Raw genomic sequence first — 21978 nt, 5'->3', positions numbered from 1 at the left:
GATAAAGTACAGGTGGCATTGAGAGGCAGGTCAATTAGGAGGAATTATTGTGATAACTTTCATCACACATTACAGACCCAGAGTTCTCCACGTTGTGCTTTTCCATCTGGTTAATTCGTCATCTGTGACAGAACTTAGAAAATCATGTCTTATATGCAATCTTTTATCCAATGACAAGAGTCTGCATTAGCAGGCACCCAACATTTTAAAGTAATCCTCTCCACTATATCTATATGCTTTCAAGTCTACACGCCAAAAGTTGCACACATTTCTCGACCCTCCCCCAAGTGGAATATTAATTATAGTACTCACGAAACTTTGGTCAAAATCAAAAAGTCTTATTTACAAAATCTTCTGATATTTCCAACCCTTTGCAGTTGGAGTTATCAATGAAAGTTCCAATCACCCTTTCCATATTTTAAAAATACTTCCATTCCTTGATATCATTATTTATCATTTACTCTCTCTTACTTTCTTCTCCAGTACATTGTAACTAACATAATTCTGAGATACTGTCACATACAGTTTTAACACAATGGATATAACTCTCTATCTACAATGTCATAGTTCTACCACAAATGATCTTGTCTCTGCCCTTATGCTCAAAGCTAACAAGAAGAAATAAAGGAACATTCCGCCAAAATCAGAAGCTCATGTCTAACATAACTGTGCAAGAATATAGTTACACCAAGGATAATTAGGGGGAATCAAATGAATTGCTCTGAGTACAAGGGTTATTTAAGGAATACGTAAATAATTGAGCCATTGCATATTCATCAGGTTTTTAATGACACTCTTAACACTGTCCTCCTGTATTTCTTTACACTTGTATGTGCCAATATATTATTTTATTGTGGATTGTACTCACATGGATTGGGTAGTTGGATGGAGCCACATCACCTTGTCAGTAATGGTTAATCACATTGCCATTTACCCAGCCTCATTTTTAAAAACAAAGGCTCCTCCTGAAGTTCCTGACAACACAAATGCCGGTTTTTAGCCAATTTCACTTTACAAATGATATAATGAAGTAACTGAAGGCAGTGGATACTACAAAGGCAATGGACTCTGACATACTGACAATAGTACTTATGTCTTGTGCTTCTGAACATGTGGTACCTAACCAAACTCTTCCAATATAGCTACAACACTGACATCAATAGGAAATTTGGAAAATTGCCCAGTTGACTCATGTATGCAAAAAGACAAATGCAACTTGTCCAATTACTGCCCCATCATTCTATTCTTAAAAAATCAATAAAGTGATGGAAGCGATCATCAACAGTAGTATCAAACAGTACTTGTTTGGCAATAACCTGTTTACTGACACTCAGTTCTGCAACGGCAAGTAATGAGTAGATTTGCTCTTGTTGAGATGGTCACTGCTTGGCATTGTGGCACGAATTGCACTTGCCATTTGTCTGCTGAAACCTGGATACTGGTTTGCAAGATGTACAGTGTGAGTGGTTCACTGATAAACCATTGAAAGTCACAGCTTATAATAATTACTGAAGCAAAGATAAAGCTTTCTTCTGACTTAAAGTGCCTTATACTGCAAGGAAAAGAGAGACGAATTGAATGGGTGCAGATTTGCTGACTTCTGTATCATTGTTTACATTCCCAAGCCATTCAGTTACTCAAGAATCAATGCTTGATTCAAAAGAACCTTCTACTTGCCACAGATAGCTTGGTCACTCAGAGCAGAGCAGAGCAGCCAGCTACTTGGACCAACCAAAAGATCAATTATCTGCATGAATCCATAGATCCAATTCATTTGCAACTATGCTTTAACCACTACTTAAAACAACCTGCTGTGTAAAGCATTGCTTGTGAACTAGTGGCAGGTTATCTCCTTTCAAAACATATAACAATCCTCTGTTAAAACAGCTCTTTTTTCATTTCAGTTTACAATTAGAACTACAGAAAATAGTGTTTTTATATCTCCACCATTTGTCCTCTATACCAGGTGAAAGAAACTGCATCAGCAGCAATTATACTCGAGAGAAAAGTGCGTGTGGCACAGTGGTAGTGCCCACACTTCATTCCAAGAGACCGAAGTTTAAGTCCCACTTGCTCCAGAGGTGTGAAATAATATCTCTGAACAGGCTGATTATAAAATAATAGGTTGTACGAGGAAAGCAGCCACTAAGAGGATAGCTGATGATAGAACAAACGATCATGTGATTAATCAATGCGCAGTGATCATTGGGATCTCTTCTGGAGTAGAAGTGACTTGTACAAGAGGGACAGGTTGTCCTTGAACTAGGGTGGGGGTGTAATATCCTTTTGGGGAGATTTGGTACTGTTACCTGAGAGGGTGGGACTCTGAATAAGAGAGGGGTCATCGAGAAGTCGCGGAAAATACATTAGCCATCAAGAGCAAGTTTACTATTCGGGGTGGCCAGGAGCAAAGTAACGGAAGGAAAACATCACCTGGTTTAAAGTGCATTTATTTCAATGCATGAGGCTTTACTGGTAAGGCAGATGAGCTCTAAGCATGGACTGACTCTGGGGAATGGGCTATTATAGCCATAACAGAAATATGGCCGAGAAAAGGGCTGGACTGGCAGCTCAATGTTCCAGGATACAGCAACTATTGGCATGACAGAAGTACAAGTAAGCGAGAAGGGGGATTTGTCCTTCTGTTAAGGGAGGACATAAGAACAGTGCTAAGAAAGGGTATTCTTAACATGTCGTCAAATGAGGCCTCATGGTTACAACTTAGAAACAAGAAGTCGGGGGGGGGGGGGGGGGGGGGAATCACTCTGCAGGGACTGTATTGTAGACACCCAAATAGCCAGCGGGTACGAGAGGAGCAGATGTGTAGAGAGACTGCAAATACCTGTAGGAATAATACAGTAGTATTATTGGTTGAGATTTTAATTTCGCCTGCATCGACTGGGCCGCCCAGAATGTAAAAGGCCCGGACAGGGTAGACTTTGTCAGATGTGTCCAAGGAGATTTCCTAAATCAATACACAGACAGCCCTACTGGGGAGGGTGCAACACTGGACCTCCTCTTAGGAAATTAGGTTGGGCAAGTGGCTGAAGTGTCTGTCGGAGAGCACGTTGGGTCCATAACTCTCTGAGTTTTAACACAGCTATGGAAAAAGATAGGACAAGTACACAGGTTAAGGTGCTATACTGGAGCAGGGCCAATAGGCAAGATCTAGCAGAGGTGGATTAGATGAGTTTGTTTGAAGTACAAGAAACGACTGGAAAAGGGGAGGCTTTGTGAAGTGTGATATCAAGAGTCCAGGGACAGTATGTCCGTGTTAGGGCGAAGGGAAAAGCTGGCAGGTTTAGGGATCCCTGACTGACAAGGGATATTGAGGCGCTGGTCGGCAAAAAGAAGGCATACGCTCTGTTTAAGCTATTGGGCTCAAGTGAGTCCCTAGATGACTATAAAAATGTAGGAGTGCTCGTAAGGAGGAAATCAGAACAGCAAGGACAGGGTATGAGATTAGAACATAACAGCACAGTACAGGCCCTTCGGCCCTTGATGTTGCACCGACCTGTGAAACCGATGTGAAGCTCATCTAACCTACACTATTCCATTATCATCCATATGCTTATCCAATGACCATTTAAATGCTCTTAAAGTTGGTGAGTCTACTACTGTTGCAGGCAGGGCTTCCACACCTTATTACTCTGAGTAAAGAACCTACCTCTGACATTTATCCTATATCTATCACCCCTCAATTTACAGCTATGTCCCCTTGTACTAGCCATCACCATCCGAGGAAAAAGGTTCTCACTGTCTACCCTATCTAATCCTCTGATCATCCTGTATGTCTTTATTAAGTCACTTATTGACCTTCTTCTCTCTAATGATAACAGCCTCAAGTCCCTCAGCCTTTCCTCATAAGACCTTCCCTCCATACCGGGCAACATCCTGGTAAATCTCCTCTGCATCCTTTCTAATGCTTCCACATCCTTCCTATAATGCGGCGACCAGAACTGTACGCAATACTCCAAGTGCGGTTGCACCAGAGTTTTGTATAGCTGCAACATAAACTAATGGCTCTGAAACTCAATCCCTTTACCAATAAAACCTAACACACCGTACGCCTTCTTAACAACCCTATCAACCTGGGCGGCAACTTTTAGGAATCTATGCACATGAACACCAAGATCTCTCTGCTCATCCACACTACCAAGAATCTTCCCATTAGCCCAGTACTCTATATTCCTGTTACTCCTTCCAAAGTGAATCACCTCACACTTTTCCACATTAAACTCCATTTGTCACCTCTCAGCCCAGCTCTGCAGCTTATCTATGTCCCTCTGTAACCTGCAACATCCTTCTGCACTATCCACAACTCCACCGACTTTAGTGTTATCCGCAAATTTACTAACCCATCCTTCTACATCCTCATCCACGTCATTTATAAAAATGACAACCAGCAGTGGCCCCAAAACAGATCCTTGCGGTACACCGCTAGTAACTGAACTCCAGGATGAACATTTCCTGTCAACCACCCGCCTCTGTCTTCTTACAGCTAGCCAATTTCTGATCCAAACCACTAAATCACACTCGATCCCATGCCTCTGTATTTTCTGCAATAGCCTACTGTGGGGAACCTTATCAAAAGCTTTACTGAAACCTATATACACTACATCAACCGCTTTATCCTCATCCAGCTGTTTGATCGCGTTCTCAAAGAATTCAATAAGGTTTGTGAGGCATGACCCACCCTTCACAAAACCGCGTTGACTATCCCTAATCAAATTATTCCTGTCTAGATGATTATAAATCCTATCTCTTGTAATCCTTTCCAACACTTTACCCACAACCGGAGTAAGGCTCACTGGTCTATAATTACCAGGGTTGTCTCTATTCCCGTTCTTGAACAAGGGGACACACATTTGCTATCCTCCAGTCTTCTGGCACTATACCTGTAGACAATGATGACATAAAGATCAAAGCCAAAGGCTCGGCAATCTCCTCCCCAGCTTTCCAGAGAATCCTAGGATAAATCCCATCCACTCCAGGGGACTTATCTATTTTCACACTTTCTAGAATTGCGAACACCTCCTCCTTATGAACCTCAATCCTGTCTAGTCTAATAGCCTGTATCTCAATATTCTCCTCGACAACATTGTCTTTTTCCTGTGTGAATACTGACGAAAAATATTCATTCATCGCCTCTCCTAATTCTTCGGACTCCATGCACAACTTCCCACTACTGTCCTTGGCTGGCCCTAATCTTATGCTAGTCGTTATTATATTCTTGACATACCTGTAGAAAGCTTTAGGGTTTTCCTTGCTCCTATTTGCCAAAGATTTCTCATGGTCCCTCCTGGCTCTTCTTAGTTCTCTCTTTAGGTCCTTCCTGGCTAACTTGCAACTCTCAAGAGCCCTAACTGAGCCTACACACCTCATCTTTACATAAGCCTCCTTCTTCCTCTTGATAAGAGATTCAACTTCTTTAGTAAACCACGGTTCCCTTGCTTGGCCACTTCCTCCCTGCTTGACAGGTACATACTTATCAAGGACACGCAGTAGCTGTTCCTTGAACAAGCTCCAGATTTCAAATGTGCCCAGCCCCTGCAGTTTCCTTCCCCATCCTATGCATCCTAAATCTTGCTTAATCGCCTCGTAATTGCCTTCCCCCCGCTACAACGCTTGCCCTGTGGTATATATCTATCCCTTTGCATTGCTAAAGTAAACGTAACCAAATTGTGGTCACTATCACCAAAGTGCTCACCCAAGTCCAAATCTAACACTTGGCCTGGTTCATTAGCCAGTACCAAATCCAATGTGGCCTCACTTCTTGTTGGCCTATCTACATACTGCGTCAGGAAACCCTCCAGCACACATTGAACAAAAATTGACCCATCTACAGTACTCAAACTATAGCGTTTCCAGTCAATATTTGGAAAGTTAAAGACCCCATAACAACTACCATGTTAGTTTTGCACCTATCCAGAATCATCTTTGCATTCCTTTCCTCTGCATCTCTGGAACTTTTCAGAGGCCTACAGAAAACTCCCAAAAGGGTGACCTCTCCTTTCCTGTTTATAACCTCAGCCCATACTACCTCAGTAGATAAGTCTTGATCAAACGTCCTTTCTGCCACAGTAACACTGTCCTTGACAATGCCACACCTCTCCCTCTTTTACCACCTTCCCTGATCTTACTGAAACATCTAAACCCTGGAACCTGCAACAACCATTCCTGTCCCTGCTCTATCCATGTCTCCGAAATGGCCACGACATTGAAGTCCCAGTTACCAACCCATGCTGCAAGTTCACCCACCTTATTCCGGATGCTACTGGCGTTGAAGTGGACACACTTCAAACCATCTTCCTGCCTGCTGGTACACTCCTGCAACCTTGAAACCTTATTCATGACCTAACTACTCTCAACCTCCTGTATACAGGAGGTACAATTCAGGTTCCCATCCCCTGCTGAATTAGTTTAAACTCTCCCGAAGAGCATTAGCAAATTCCACTCCCCCCCCCTCCAAGGATATGGTACCCCTCTGGTTCAGGTGTAGACCATCCCATTTGTAGAGGTCCCACCTACCCCAGAATGAGCCCCAATTATCTGAATCCCTCTGTCCTGCACCATCCCTCTAGCCACGTGTTCAACTGTTCTCTCTCCCTATTCCTCACCTCACTAGCATGTGGCATGGGTAACGAATCAGAGATAACAACTCTGTTTGTCCTAGCTCTAAGCTTCCACGCTAGCTCCTTGAATTTCTGCCTTACATCCCCATGCGTTTTCCTACTTATGTCATTGGTGCTTATGTGGACCACGGCTTGGGGCTGCTCCCCCTCCTCCTTAAGAATCCCAAAAATACGATCCGAGACAGCATGAACCCTGGCACCTGGGAGGCAACACACCAACCGCGAGTCTCTCTCGTTCCCACAGAATCTCCTGTCTGAACCCCTAACTATGGAGTCCCCAATGACTAATAAATACTCTCTTGCTCTCCTCCCTTTCCCTTCTGAGCAACATGGACAGACTCTGTGCCAGATTGATCTGGCAGATAAGGTTAAGGATAATCCCAAGAGGTTTAATAGTTATATTACGATTAAAGCAGCACCTCGGGACAGAATAGGTCCCCTTAAACATCAGCATGGCCATCTATGTGTGGAGCCACAGGAGATGGGGGGAGATTTTTAATGAATATATCTCCTCAGTGTTTACTGAGGAGAGAATCATAGCTGCTAAGGAAATAAGGGAAACAAGTGGGGATGTTTTGGACTGGATCCACATTACCAGAGAGGCGGTGTCTGCAACCTTAAAGTGCATTAAGGTGAACAAATCGCCTGGGCCTGATCAAGTCCATCCTTGGACTTTGTGGAAGGCTGGGGAAGAAACTGCAGAGGCCCTTGTAGAGATTTTTGCTTCATCTTCATCTACTGGTAAAGATCCGGAAGACTGGAAGTAGGCTAATTTGTTCCATTGTTTAAGAAAGGTAGCAAAGACAAGCCAGGGATGTTAACCAGCAGAGTAATGAAATGTCTGCAAACTAAGGAACCAGCTCAGCGAGCAAACCAACCACAACAAGCCAGGGAACTACATGCCAGTGAGTCTGACATCAGTCGTAGGCAAATCATTGGAGAGTATACTGAGAGACAGGATTAACCAACATTTGGGTGGTGGAAGTCACCCTCCACTGACACCCTCATCTGCTTAGTTGAACTCGTCCTCACCATTTCTTTTAATTCCTCCCACTTCCTACAGACAAAGGGGATGGCCATGGAGCCAACATGGTCCCAAACTATGTCTGCCTCTTTGTAGGTTACATGGAACAATCCCTCTTCCATACCTACACTGGCCCTAAACCCCACCTCTTCCTCCGTTACATTGATGACTGTATCGGTGCCGCCTTGTGCTCCCACAAGGAGCTCGAACAGTTCATCTACCTCACCAATTCATTCCACCCCAACCTTAAGTTCACCTAGACTATCTCTGATACCTCTCTCTCCTTCCTGGACCTCTGTATCTATCTCTAACAACCACCTGGAAACCGATATCCATTACAAGCCTACTGACTCCCTTAGCTACCTAGAATACACCTCCTCCCACCCACCTGCAAAAATGCCAACCCCTATTCCTACGCCTCTGGCACATCTGCTCCCAGGATGAGGCATTCCACTCATGAACATCTCAGATGCCCTCATTTTTCAAGGGCCGCAACTTACCCCCTCAGTGGTTGAGAACGTCCTTGACTATGTCTCCTCCATTTCCCGCAACTCATCCCTCACACCCCCTCCCCACAATAACAACCAAAACAGAAACCCCCTCATCCTCACTTACCACCCCACCAACCTCCGGATCCAATGCATCGTCCTTTGGCACTTCCACCAGCTGCAATCCGATGCCACCACCAAAAACAATTTTCCCTCCACACCCTTACCTGCTTTCCAGAGGGCCCACTCTCTCCATGGCTCTTTTGTCCGTTCTAAACTCCCCTCCAGCCCCACCACACTGGCACTTTTCTCTGCAACCACAGGAAATGCTACATCTGCCCCTACACCCCCCACCTCACCGGCATCCTAGGCCCCAAGAAGACCTTCCGCATCAAGCAGATGTTCACCTGCACATCTGCTAATGTAGTATACTGTATCTGCTGTTCCTATTGTGGCCTCCTCTATATTGGAGAAATCAAGCCTATGGTCGGTTCGCAACAAACAACTGCACCTCCCAGTTGTGAACAATTTCAACTCCCCCTCCCACTCCTTAGACGACACGTCCATCCTGGGCCTCCTGCAGTGCCACAACAATGCCACCCGAAGGTTGCAGGAACAGCACCTCGTATTGCAGCCCAATTGTATCAATGTGGACTTCACAAGCTTCAAAATCTCCCCTCCTCCCAACCCCATTTCAAAACCAGCCCAGGTTGTCCCCACCTCCCAAACCTGTCCTTCCTCCCACCTATCTCCTCCTCGAGTACCAGCCCCATCTCCTACATACAGTTCTTTGAGAAGGTGACCAAACAGGTAGATGAGAGTAAACCGGTTGATGTGGTGTATATGGATTTCAGCAAGGCGTTCGACAAGGTTCCCCACAGTAGGCTATTGTACAAAATGCGGAGGAATTGGATTATGGGAGATATAGCAATTTGGATCGGAAATTGGCTTGCTCAAAGAAGACAGAGGGTGGTAGTTGATGGGAAATATTCATCCTGGAGACCAGTTACTAGTGGTGTACCGCAAGGGTCGGTGTTGGGTCCACTGCTGTTTGTCATTTTTATAAATGACCTGGATGAGGGCGTAGAAGGATGGGTTAGTAAATTTGCAGATGACACTAAGGTCAGTGGAGTTGTGGACAGTGACGAAGGATGCTGTATGTAGGTTGCAGAGAGACATAGATAAGCTGCAGAGCTGGGCTGAGAGGTGACAAATAGAATTTAATGTAGACAAGTGTGAGGTGATGCACTTTGGTAGGAGTACCCAGAAGGCAAAGTACAGGGCTAATGGTAAGATTCTTGGTAGTGTAGATGAGCTGAGAGATCTCGGTGTCCATGTACATAGATCCTTGAAAGTTGCCACCCAGGTTGACAGGGCTGTTAAGAAGGCATACGGTGTTTTAGCTTTTATTAATAGAGGGATCGAGTTCCGGAACCAAGAGGTTATGTTGCAGCTGTGCAACAAAACTCTGGTGCGGCCGCACTTGGAGTATTGCGTACAGTTCTGGTCACCGCATTATAAGAAGGACGTGGAAGCTTTGGAAAGGATGCAGAGGAGATTTACTGGGATGTTGCCTGGTATGGAGGGAAGGTCTTATGAGGAAAGGCTGAGGGACTTGAGGCTGTTTTCGTTAGAGAGAAGAAGGTTGAGAGGTGACTTAATTGAGACATTTAAAATAATCAGAGGGTTAGATAGGGTGGATAGGGGGAGTCTTTTTCCTAGGATGGTGACGGCGAGCACGAGGGGGCATAGCTTTAAATTGAGGGGTGAAAGATATAGGACAGATGCTTCCCCCTCTCTCCCGACTTACTCAGATAGTACAGGAATGGAATGCTTTGCCTGCAACGGTAGTAGATTCGCCAACTTTAAGTATATTTACGTCATCATTGGATGAGCATATGGACGTGCTTGGAATAGTGTAGGTTAGATGGGCTTCATATCAGTATGACAGGTCAGCACAACATCGAGGGCCGAAGGGCCTGTACTGTGCTGTAATGTTCTATGTTCTAGCCTCTTTCCACTCCCTTGACCTGTCTGCCTTCCCTGGACTGACACTGCCCATCCCTAAATCCCTACCTACACTCACCTTTTCTGGCTCCACCCCCACCTCTTTGGCCAGTCTGTCTCCTCTCCAACTATCTTCTCCTTTATCCACCTTCTATCTGCTTCCCCCTCTCTCCCGACTTATTTCAGAATCCACTTCCCCTCCCCCATTTCTGAAGAAGGGTCTAGGCCCGAAACGTCAGCTTTCATGCTCTTCTGATGCTGGTTGGCTTGCTGTGTTGTTTTTTGGACTGGAAGTCTGTGATTCGTGGTGAGTTACAGGGGTGGTTATTGGGGCCTTTGTTATTTGTTATTTACATAACTGAGCTGACCTGAATGCGAATGATTAGGTATGATTAGTAAGTTTGCAGATGATACAAAATGAGGAGTTATTGTTGATAGCAAGGAAGGTTATCAAAAATTACAGAGGGATCTTGATCAGACAAGGAAGTGGGCTAATGATTGGCAAATGCAATTACAAGTGTGAGGTGCTGCATTTTGGAAAGTCAATCCAAGATAGGACTTACACAGCAAATGGGAAGGTCCTGAAGAGTTTTGTGGAACAGACGGACTCAGGTGTACAAAGACACAGTTCATTGAAAGTGGCATCACAGATGGACAGGATGGTGAAGAAGGCAGTTAGCATGCCGGCCTTCATCAATAGAGGCACTGAGTATAGGAGTTGGGATGTTATGCTACAGCTGTATCAATGGTTGGGGAGGCCACACTTGGGGTATCGTGTACAGTTTTGATCACCCTGTTATAGGAAAGACATAGTTAAACTGGAAAGGGTGCAAAGAAGATTTACGAAGATGTTGCCAGGATTAGTAGGCCTGAGTTATAGGGGGAGGTTGGCCAGGATAGGAATTTATTTCTTGAAATATAGGAGAATGAGGTGTGCCCTTATTGAACTGTATTAAATCATGATGGGCATAGATAGGGTAAATGCATATTTAGTTTTTTTTCCCAGGAATGGGGAATTGAAAACTACAGGACGTAGGTTTAAAGGTGAGAGGGGATAGATTTAAGGACCTGAGGGGCAATCTCTTCATGCAGAGAGTGGTGCGTATATGGGCTGCCAGAGAAAATGGTTGAGGCAGGTACAATAGCAACTTATAGAAAACATTTGGATAGGGATATGGATCAGAAGGGTTTAAGAGAGATATGGACCAAACATGGGGAACTGAAACTAGCTGAGTGGGCACCATGGACCCGTTTGGGCCGAAGGACCTAATTCCATGCTGTATTACTCTATGACTCCAGTGGGCCTTAATCCATGATTTTGACGGAACCTTTCCCTCTCATGTATGTAATTAAATTGAAAAAGATTCTACCTTCAAAGACCTGCTCCATGACCACCTCAGAGCATGCTGACAAGTTAATGGCAGCAGTAAAAACAACAAGATCCTTCTCTAAGAAACAAGATCAGCAGTCACCAGTAACTCAATACCTACATACTGAAGATGGTACATTCAGGGCCAGAACATGTCCAGTGGTATGAAGCACAGATGTACAAAAAGGAATCAAGAGGTTGCTGTTGTGCTGAAAATTGTCCACACTGGATTTCATGAATCTGCTTCACCAGCATCAGTCCATAGGTGTTGATTATGGATCACTGCTTTTCAGCAGATCTTCATTGCAGTTTCCAACTCTATGGTTTCCAAGCATTCCTTTGCATAATAGGCCTTCACAACCAAAACTGGTATCAAAATCACTCACAATGACAACTTCCTTCTCAGAAGGGACATTCCAGAGGAGTTCAGGGAGTTGTGGAGGCATCTTCATTAGCTGAGTTAGCCTTTAAAGGTTGGAGTACCAATGACGAGTTGCATGCTGCTGACCCTGAAAAGATAGACACGATGACACTATGCATTCAGAATGCCTAATTAGCAAATTAAATTAGATTGCCAATTTTAAGTTCAGTGGTGCCAGAGTTCGCGATAAAGCTGACACAGAAGTGCTGTTCACCTTGACGTTTTCCTGACCAGTACAGGACATAACCAATATTGTGCTCTGTCAATTGCCTCGCTCAGATGCAAATCTGCCTCAAGGCTCCTCTACTGATGTCCAGCTTGGCTTGCTAATATTCTACCAGGGCTGGGCATTGTCATCAGAATTTTATATTGTTCTCATGCTCCAGTATGCTTCTTGTTTTCCAATCTTTTGATGCAATGCTATTAAGAGTTCAGAATGCATAATTTCTTCTCTGTTGCAGTTTGGCCAAATTAGGGAATGTCCATTGACTGCAACAAGTCAAATGGGTGGTGTGGAGATAAATATCTGAAGGCAACATTTAGTGGGTCCTTCTTCTATTCAGTTTATGGTTCATAAGGCTGGTTGGTCACTCCGGATGCCACTGGGGGCCAAGTCTTCGGATCAAAACAATATTGAGTTACATGTCTGCAGAACTGGAATCGTACCATCTTACATCTACCATTTCCACCTCGTTTCTACTGACTTCGAGTGAATTGTTTCTTTTCAGCTCGTACGGTTTAGCTTTGACTTAGGATAGTACCATCTGCACTGACTGATCTCCACCCTTCATGCTTGGAGACCGTCTGTTGTACGGCAGCAAACTAGGATGGCGTCAGCAAGGTCTCCATGTTATAAGTCTGAATGCAGTCTGTGCTTCTCCTGGGTGGGCTGCCAACCAAAGCTTGAAGGCAAGTTTCTTCTCGTGCTATTTGATCTATAGCTGTGCACTCACAACTTTCGTTGATTCAATGTTGTGTGGCTCAGACAACGGCCATTTGGGCTCATGGGAGTCCTTCTGCACTTGCCATTATCTTTGTTAAGGAAGGCCATCTGCCCACATGGTATCATGTTCACATTTTCTCCACTCATTACATTGACCTGAATACATTGATGTAGTTTCTTGCCTGTCCCTGTTACCATTCAGTGGTTTTGATCCTGCTGAGAGGATTTTAAAAAAAATTCATTTGTTGGATGTGGGCATCACCAGCTGGCCAGTGTTTATTGCCCATCCCTGGTTGCCTTCTTGAACCGCTTCAGTCCACCTGTTGTGGGTTGACCCACAATGCTATTAAGGAGAGAATTCCAAGATTTTGACTCAGTGACAGTGACAAAACGGCGATTTATTTCCAAGTCAGGACTGTGGGTGGCTTGGAGGGGGAACTTGAAGGTGGTGGTGTTCCCATATATCCGCTGCCCTATTCTTCTCAATGGAGGAGTCAGTGAGTTTGGTAGATGCTGTCTAAGGATCTTTGGTGAAATTCTGCAGTGTATCTTGTTGCTTATGCACACTGCTTCTACAGAGCAGGTGGTGGAGGGAGTGGATGCTTGTGGATATGGTGTCAATTAAGCAGGCTGCTTTGTCTTGCATTGTATCAGGCTTCTTGGGTATTGTTGGAGCTGCACTCATCCAGGCAAATGGGGAGTATTCCACCACATTCCTGACTTGTGCCTTGTAGAAGTTGGTCAGGCTTTGGGGACTCGGGTGATGAGTTAGTTGTTGCAGTAGTTCTGGCTTCTGACATGCTTTTGTAGCAAGTGGTTATGTAGCAAGTCCATTTGAGATTCTGGCCAATGATAACCCCCAAGATGTTGATAGTAGGGATTTCATTGATTGTAACACCATTGATTGTCAAGGAGCTAAATTTTCTTCTATACAAAGGTCATAACCTGGCATTTGTGTGCTGCGGAAGTTGTTTGCCACTTGGGAGAAGCTCAAATATTGAACAGATCGTGTTGTATTTCTACATTCTCTGTAATGAACACATGTTCCACTCTCTAACAACAAATGTCAACAGATTAGGTATTATGGCTGGATAGCCAAGAAAAACTCAGGTTTTTTTTTCTGAATTGTCAACTGAGCAGTGTTTTATGGAAGAAAAGGCTTCAAAGCAATTCACTAACTCTGAGGCAAGACAGTATCGAGATTGTTGTGTTATTTCAGAATTTTAGAAGAATTACACTTTAGTATAAGACTTGTTGTGTAAATGGAAATGGAAACACTTATCTGGAGGAACTGAAACAGGACTGGGATGACCAGTGCTTATTTAAATAAGTCTGAATGATTTTTTTCCTCTTTATTCATTAACGGGATGTGGGCATCGCTGGTTAGGCAGCACTTATTGCCCAGGGGCAGTTCAGAGTCAACCACATTGCTGTGGGTTTGGAATCACATGTAGGCCAGACCAGGTGAGGATGGCAATTTCCTTCCCTAAAGGACATTAGTGAACCAGAAGGGTTTTTCCAACAATCGACAATGGATTCATGGTCATCATTAGATTCTTAATTCCAGATATTTTATTGAATTCAAATTCCATCATCGGCTGTGGCAGGATTTGAACCTGGTCCCCAAAACATTATCTGGCTCTCTGGATTAACGGTCCAGTGATAATACCACTAAGTCATTACCTCCCCATGAATATGAAAGTGGAAGGCAAGTTTGTTTAGCTGGAGAAAATGTCTGATGCACTGCTGTCTTTGTAAGAGGTTAACTATGCTAATATTCAATATAGCTACTTAGGAAGACAGCAGATAAATTTTAACTATGTTTGGAACATCTCAAGTGTGCAATTTAGATGGGCCAGGGGCTTTCATACAAATGTGAATGAGGAGCAGAATTCTATTCTGCTCTATTCAACAAATATAGCTGATCTGATAACTTCATGTTGTCACCTACCCAGCATCATTCTATCTCGTTGCTTATCAAGGGTCTACCTCTACATTAAATAAAAACCTTCTAAACTGTGAATGTAAGTCAAGCCTGTTCAATACCCTCGTGCCAAACCGTTGATTCCAGATGTTAATTAACAAACCTTCTCAATTACTTCCAATGCATTTACATTCTTCAACAAATAAGACAAATAACGGTAGATTCCTCTGGCCTTTGCTCAAGCAGTCAAGCCTTCAGTTTGGGAGCAGAGAGTCCAGTGCAGCTTCAGTCTGAATTTTGAGCAGAGAAAACATTAAATTCAGCATTCACCATGTGGTATGCAGGTGGAACCTTAAGTTCAGTTTGGAGACAGAGGCTAAGAAAGAGAATCTAGAAAATTTGCTTAGCTCGCAGGTACAGAAAGAAAATCACAGTAACCCTCCATGCAAAACCATTAGTTTAGCTTGTAATTGGGTGGAGAAAACTAAAACCTTCCAGGAGTGGTGTCTGTCTAGGGCCTGGACAAGGAATGTCGAGGCCAAAATGGATCAAGGGTATCTTGATTTTTAAAGAGGGAAAAAGAAAGGACAAATTAAGTAATACTTAAGACTTCAACTGTGAATTCCTCAGCTCAGGTTTAAGAAAAGTTTGCAAGTTGTTTAGCCAGAAGTTAAATCTTCATGAAATCTTACACCTTAATAGAATGACGTAGAGGTGCCACCATTGGACTGAGATAGGCACGATTAGAAGTCACACAACACCAGGTTATAGTCCAAGCGGTTTATTTGAAATCACAACCTTTCAGTACACTTTTTCTTCATCAGGTGAAGAGAACACAGGCACAGGATTGAAAGGCGGAGATGATAAAAATGTTGAGTTGAGCATCAACAGATTGAATGATGAGTCTCTGCAGATGATTAACAGCGAGAGATGGTGAGAGTAAAGTGTTAACAGCTGGTTGGCAAATGAAGGGCTGACTCATAATCCGAGTATTAGTTACTTTGGTTACACCCTCGGAATATGACTATTATACCTGTCACATAATTCCAGCCATGTGGTTTGTCTCCAGCACTGCCATATTATTTTTAAGTTTTGGCAATTATCTCTGCCTCAATTAATCAGATTATAGGTCATTCCTTCACTTGCTATTCAGCAGTTCAAACTTTACTCGTACTGTCTGACACTTTTGATCACCTGCAGTGAATTATCACTCAGCCTATCGACACTTCATTCGCAACATTTGTATGATCTTTTGATCTTTCTACCTATAAGATAAGATACCTCCATGCCCATGTGCTTTTTTCCCCCCCCACTTCATCTGATGAAGGAGCAGTGCTATGAAACCTTGTGATTTCAAATAAACCTGTTGGACCACAGCCTGACATCATGTGTCTTCTGACCTCAGATGAGTAGCCGTAAAGCAGAGGAGAAATCAAATTTCACAGGGCAGTGGCATAACTTTGCGTAAACTCCAGAAGTGATTGAACTCAAGATCTTGTAGTCTACATTTGAATTCTTGGCCGGAATTAGAATGGTTAAAAATATGATTTACATTACTCTCTCTACCACTGTTATAAGCATTTGCTTTTGTTGCTCTTGTTTAATAGATTTAAAAATGTTTCTGTTTAAAAACATGAAAATGTTGCATGGTTCTTAGTTTTTCTAAATATTAACCATATCTGTGGGGATAATAACATTGCTGCCAGTAACAACCTCTTTGCTCTTATGTTCTATGCCCCTAATAGGGCCTTGGATATTGTATTCAATATTAACCTTAATCTAAGCTCTCCTGTCATCTTCAAAGACACTTGCATTCATAGATCTGCATTTCTCCACTTCTACATCCACTATTTTAAAACTGTCTCCCCACATCTGAATTGGTACAATAAACCTCAATTTACAACATTGCCAAGGTTCACATCATCCATAAATTTTGCCCTGCACACAAAAGGTTTAGGTCATTAATGGATATCTGGTAGAGCAACAGTTCCAAAATGAGACTCTGGAGAATTCAATTGCAAACCAGCTTCCACCATTAAAAACGCCCATTAACCACTGTTTCCCATGGTTCAGTCAATTTGACACCCATACTGCAACATCCTTTTTATACCAACAGTTATAGTTTTGCTCAAAAGGCACTGTATTGAATGCCTTCTGCAAGTATATATACACTTTCAACTCTATTGCCTCAAATACAGCATCTAATGAAATTTTGTTTCACTGACTTTAATATATTGTTTCCTTCTCTGGCTGAACAATCCTGTCCTTAAAGTGTGTGTCTCATTTGCTATTTCCATGTATGAATATGAATCCACATTTAAAAAAAACTACAAGATTTGGAATTTACTGAAACATGTACAGGCATTCCCCATGTTGCCAATGAGTTGATTTATTAATTTATTTTGATTTATTTATTGTCACATGAATTTTGTTACAAAATATAGCGAAAAATGTAGAGTGTCACCATTCTTTGGCACTCATAAAAACACGGAAAAAATAATCTAAAACGTAGAATATAAAAAAGGTAGAAAAGTTTCAAAGAAAAATTTTAAAAATGTGTTCAACTTCACAGTCCTTTTTGGTAAGTGCTTCAACATGGGCCAGTAGCCAGGCATGAGTCTCCTTCACTGTGCCACCATTGCTGGAAGGAAAGTTGCTACTCTTCAGCGCCATCTCATCTCCATCAACACACTCGACACTAGGTGTCCTCACCTATGCAGACGTTACCGGGTACTGCACCAGCCCAAAATCAAATCTGTCTCTATGTGTCCATTTCATGCCCATCTTGCTGATGCAGCCACTGCCACCAAGTCTTGTTCTGGGCCCAAAATTACCTCTGCCTCCATGAGTTTGCGTTGGACATAGACACCACAGAGAACCCAACCCAGTTGCCACAGCAACTCTGAGTCAGTGTTACACCTGCTTGTCAAAGCAGAAGCCACTGGGAACCCAAACTTTGCTTCTAGAGCAGCAGCCATAAATCAGAGCTTGGATCTCATTGATGCAGAAGCTGCCAGGAACCCAAACTTCAACGTGTTGCCCTGGGCTCACTTGCCGCTGCTGTGATCAAGCTCGGAGCTTAGGGCTGTTTTCTCAAACGAGAGGGCCACTATGCATCAGGCAAGGAAAAAAGGTTGAGAAGTAGAATATTTCACGGCAGGACTTTCACACTTAATGATAGGTTCCTAGGGAGTGTTGCTGAACAAAGAGACCTTGAGATGCTGGTTTATAGTTTCTTGAAAGTGGAGTCATGGGTAGTCACGGTATTGAAGAAAGTGTTTGTTACACTTGCCTTTATTGGTCAGTATATGAGTGAGATGTCATGTTGTGGCTGTACAGGACATTGGTTAGGCTATTTTTGGGATACTGCATTCAATTCTGGTCTCCCCGCTGTTGGAAAGATGGGAAACTTGAAAGCGTTCAGAAAAGATTCACAAGAATATTGCTGGGGCCAGAGGGTTTGGGAGAGGCTGACTAGACTGGGGCTATTTACCCTGGAGCACCAGAGGCCAAAGAGTGGCCTTATAGATGTTTATCAAATCATGATAGATTGAATAGCTAAGGTCTTTTTCCTAGGGTAGGAAAACTAACGGGCAACATTTTCCAAACATAGGGTGGTATATGTATTAAATGAGCTGCCAGAGGAAGTGGTGGAGGCCAGTACAGTTACAACATTTAAAAGGCATCTGGATGGGTACATGACTAGTAAAGGTTTAGAGCGATATGGACCAATGCTGGAAAATTGGACTAGATTAATTTAGGATCTTTGATCAGCTTGCACAAGTTGGACGAAAGGGTCTGTTTCTGCGCTCACAACTCTATGACTCTAGTCTCAGCCATTGCAGGAATTAAGTCCATGATGTTCACATCACTTGGTATCTCGAACCAGTCATCCAGCCAATTGACTTGCGTTCCTGAATCAGCTTGAAAGTCAATTTGTATGCAATTCAGAAAAAAAAACCACAAAGCAGCTGTTCATAAGTCGGATCATTAAAATGATACTCATGCATGGGATCACATTCTGATCAAAGTTTTCATGTTGCAGTTGGTTGCAGCAACATGGAAATCTTCAGACTCCAATGACAAAAAGAAATCTTGATACATGGAACTTTCAGGACTTTTTAAAAAAATGCTTCATGCAAAGATACGAGAAAGAATGACATAAAAACTAAGGCTTTCAGTGCCCAATTCTGGCCCTTATAAACTAAGGGAGACAGTTCTGCATACTTGTCAAACGTTTCTCCAGTCAATTAACGGGAACATTTAGGTCCTACCAAAAAGAATTATCACCTTAGTCCAGAGGCTGTTGCCAGGGGACTGCATCATTGATGCATCAGGGTCTCCAATCTGCTTGTTTGACTGTTAAAACAAAAAGACTTGACTTTGTTGGATGCTGTTTTCTGAAGTCACTTATTTCGTGAACCGTGAAAAGACCGGTGTTCTTTAACATTGCTTTGAACTGGGAGCTCAATCATATGATACATCATCTTTTACAGCACACTGTCGTCCATTTTCCAGTTGTCAATCCAGAAGTGTACTCCCGATAGCTCCTTTCGCAATTTCAGAGGGGATATGTTTCATGACCTCTTATAACACTTCTTACAAAAAAAGCTTCAAATTTAATTGCAAGTCGGCTTCTTTCTCTGCAGTGGATGTCTGACCTAGAGGGCACTGCTGGCGTCGGAAGCATGTTTCTTTTGTTGCGTAGTGACTATTTATATACTTGATGAAATCACTAAATATCATATGGAAAGGAAGATGGAAAGATGAACGCCGCAGCACTTTGGAGTTCTCTCCAAGGAAAATACAATAGTCTAAGCAAAGTGCAAACTACGATGCAACACATACAAAATTTCTAACTCCTGCATCCATTGAAAATTCGTCCCCCTCCAAGAAAAGTTTAATTTCAAACTATATTAGATTTTGATTTACACGTGCATAGATACATCTCTTTTCTATAAAAAAGACTCACCTGAGCAAAATAGAGTGACGCATCATGTGGGAGAGAATAAAAAGGTTCAGAGAATGGGGACTGAGTTACACCTGAAACACGTTTTTTTTATAATGCTTCCCCTCCCACGACCGTCCCCGCTCTGCCCCTCCCAAGCTTTTCTTAAAAAAAAACCGTTAGGAACGGCACGCGTTTCGAAAATTCAAACGACTCCCCAGCCTCATGGCGCCTAGCGGGAACGCGCCAACTCTCAGCGTGTTCAGTCGCTGGAAACGTAAGGTCGTTGAACTGACAGGAGCAAAAACAAGGATATTAGGCACGTCCTACGTGTAGGTATCATATATGTGAGGCTTTTAAATATTCGTGCAACACGACTGGGGGGCGGGGGGAGTGAAGGGGAAAAAAACCTTACTTGTTTTTAAAGAAACAAAACGCACCTGTCAAACGGCTTGTCTTTCACGACTGTTGTGATCGAAGTTTGAATATAGATCGTGCGTCTGCTTCTGTGCATGTCAAGTTTTTTTTCTATACGTGTGTCTGTAGTCCTGCCATCGGTTTGCCCGCTGTTCTCTTTATTTGCATACCCACGGAACGAAAGATAAAAGCACAGAGGAAAGCGCGTACTTTGATGCATCAGTGGCTTAACAGGTAACTTACTGCTGTCCCAGGTGAATTACACTTGCACACACTGCCAGGCTTAATTAGATCTTGTTTTTCTCCTCTTCCTTTAAGCGGTGGCGAAGAGCCTTAAAGCCATATTGGTATTCGTAACGATATCGCATTACAAATTACACTGACAAACCTTCTATGCAAACTTCTTTTCTGATGAAGGGTCTAGGCCCGAATCGTCAGCTTTTGTGCTCCTGAGATGCTGCTTGGCCTGCTGTGTTCATCCAACTCCACACTTTGTTATCTCGGATTCTCCAGCATCTGCAGTCCCCGTTATTTCTAAGCAAACTTCTTTTTTGTCACTGGGGATGGGAGTAAGCCGTCTCCAACTGTGATGCGTCTGAGGTTCGAAAGTTATCGCACATGGCCTAGTGCAGGTCAATAAAACCGTCTGCAGTACGTTTCGCCGCACGACCTGAAGTATTTCCATTGCTCATGTACGCAGGAGAAAAAGCCCACAAAATTCAGTAAATCTGGTTGTACTGGAATTCCGTTTTCAGGTATACAAAACAAGTTGAATCAGTTTGGCCACTTCCAAGTTTTAATTTTTGTTTTCCTTTTCAGTGATTCTTCAATTTTTGAAATTCCACTGTATTCAGAAACATTTATAATGAAATAATTTCAAAGATTCTTAACTTTTTAAAACAGTGTTCAAAACTCGGGACAAAAATGCTGTCAAAGCATTTCCTCTTGCATTCTCAGGACAGAGTTACAGGAATACCAAATCTCAAAGGGAACAGGCATAAAAGGGCACAGATTGGTTGGACATTGGTAGAAGATGTGGAGTCTGTGTGGGTGGAATTGGGGAACCACAAAGGCAAAAAAACTATAATGGGAGTTATGTACAGACCTCCTAACAGTGATCAGGACCAGGGGCGCAAGATACACGGTGAAATAAATAGGGTATGTCAGAAAGGCAGGGTCACGGTGATCATGGGTGAATAATGTTGCTGGTGGATCCAAAGAAAGAGAATTCATGGAATGTTTGCAGGATGGCTTTTTGGAACAGGTTGTGATGGAGCCCACAAGGGAGCAGGCTATTCTGGACTTGGTGCTATGTAATGAGCCAGACTTTATAAAAGTCCTTAAAGTAAGGGAACACTTAGGATGCAGCGATCATAATATGGTAGAGTTCAGTCTGCAGTTTGAAAGAGAGAAGGCAAAATTGGATGTAATGGTGTTACAGTTAAATAAAGGTAACAACAGGGGCATGAGAGAGGAATTGACAAAAATCGACTGGAAGCACAGCCTAGCAGGGAAGACAGTAGACCAACAATGGCAGGAGTTTCTGGGTGTAATTGAGGACACAGTACAGAGGTTCATACCAAAGAAAAGAAAGATTATCAGGGGTGGGATTAGACAGCCATGGCTGACAAAGGAAGTCAGGAAATATATCAAAGAAAAAGAGACAGCCTATAAAGTGGCCAAGAGCACTGGGAAATCAGAAGATTGGGAAGGCTACAAAAACAGACAGAGGATAACAAAGAGAGCAATAAGGAAGGAGAGGATCAAATATGAAGGTAGGCTAGCTAGTAATATTAGAAATG

The 21978-nt window shown here is 43.0% G+C and overlaps 1 protein-coding gene across 4 annotated transcripts in view; it reads right to left on the bottom strand.

Annotated features, from left to right (window-relative positions):
• LOC125462501 (activating transcription factor 7-interacting protein 1-like) overlaps positions 1-20403 on the bottom strand; it is a 90164-nt gene extending 69761 nt beyond the window's left edge. For 2 of the 4 annotated variants that reach the window (XM_048552606.1, XM_048552603.1), the window contains exons 1-2: positions 20200-20403; positions 869-974 (exon numbers count right to left, since the gene is read on the bottom strand). The gene's annotated coding sequence lies outside the window, so the exon portion shown is untranslated. Of the gene's footprint in view, positions 1-868; positions 975-11644; positions 11824-20199 lie in introns of those variants that run through there. The other 2 variants (XM_048552604.1, XM_048552605.1) reach the window with 2 other exon arrangements.
• Positions 20404-21978: the final 1575 nt, after the last annotated feature.

This window comes from Stegostoma tigrinum, chromosome 23, assembly GCF_030684315.1.
Source record: "Stegostoma tigrinum isolate sSteTig4 chromosome 23, sSteTig4.hap1, whole genome shotgun sequence".
Taxonomy (NCBI): domain Eukaryota; kingdom Metazoa; phylum Chordata; class Chondrichthyes; order Orectolobiformes; family Stegostomatidae; genus Stegostoma; species Stegostoma tigrinum.
This window is presented reverse-complemented; position numbering and strand designations above follow the sequence as displayed.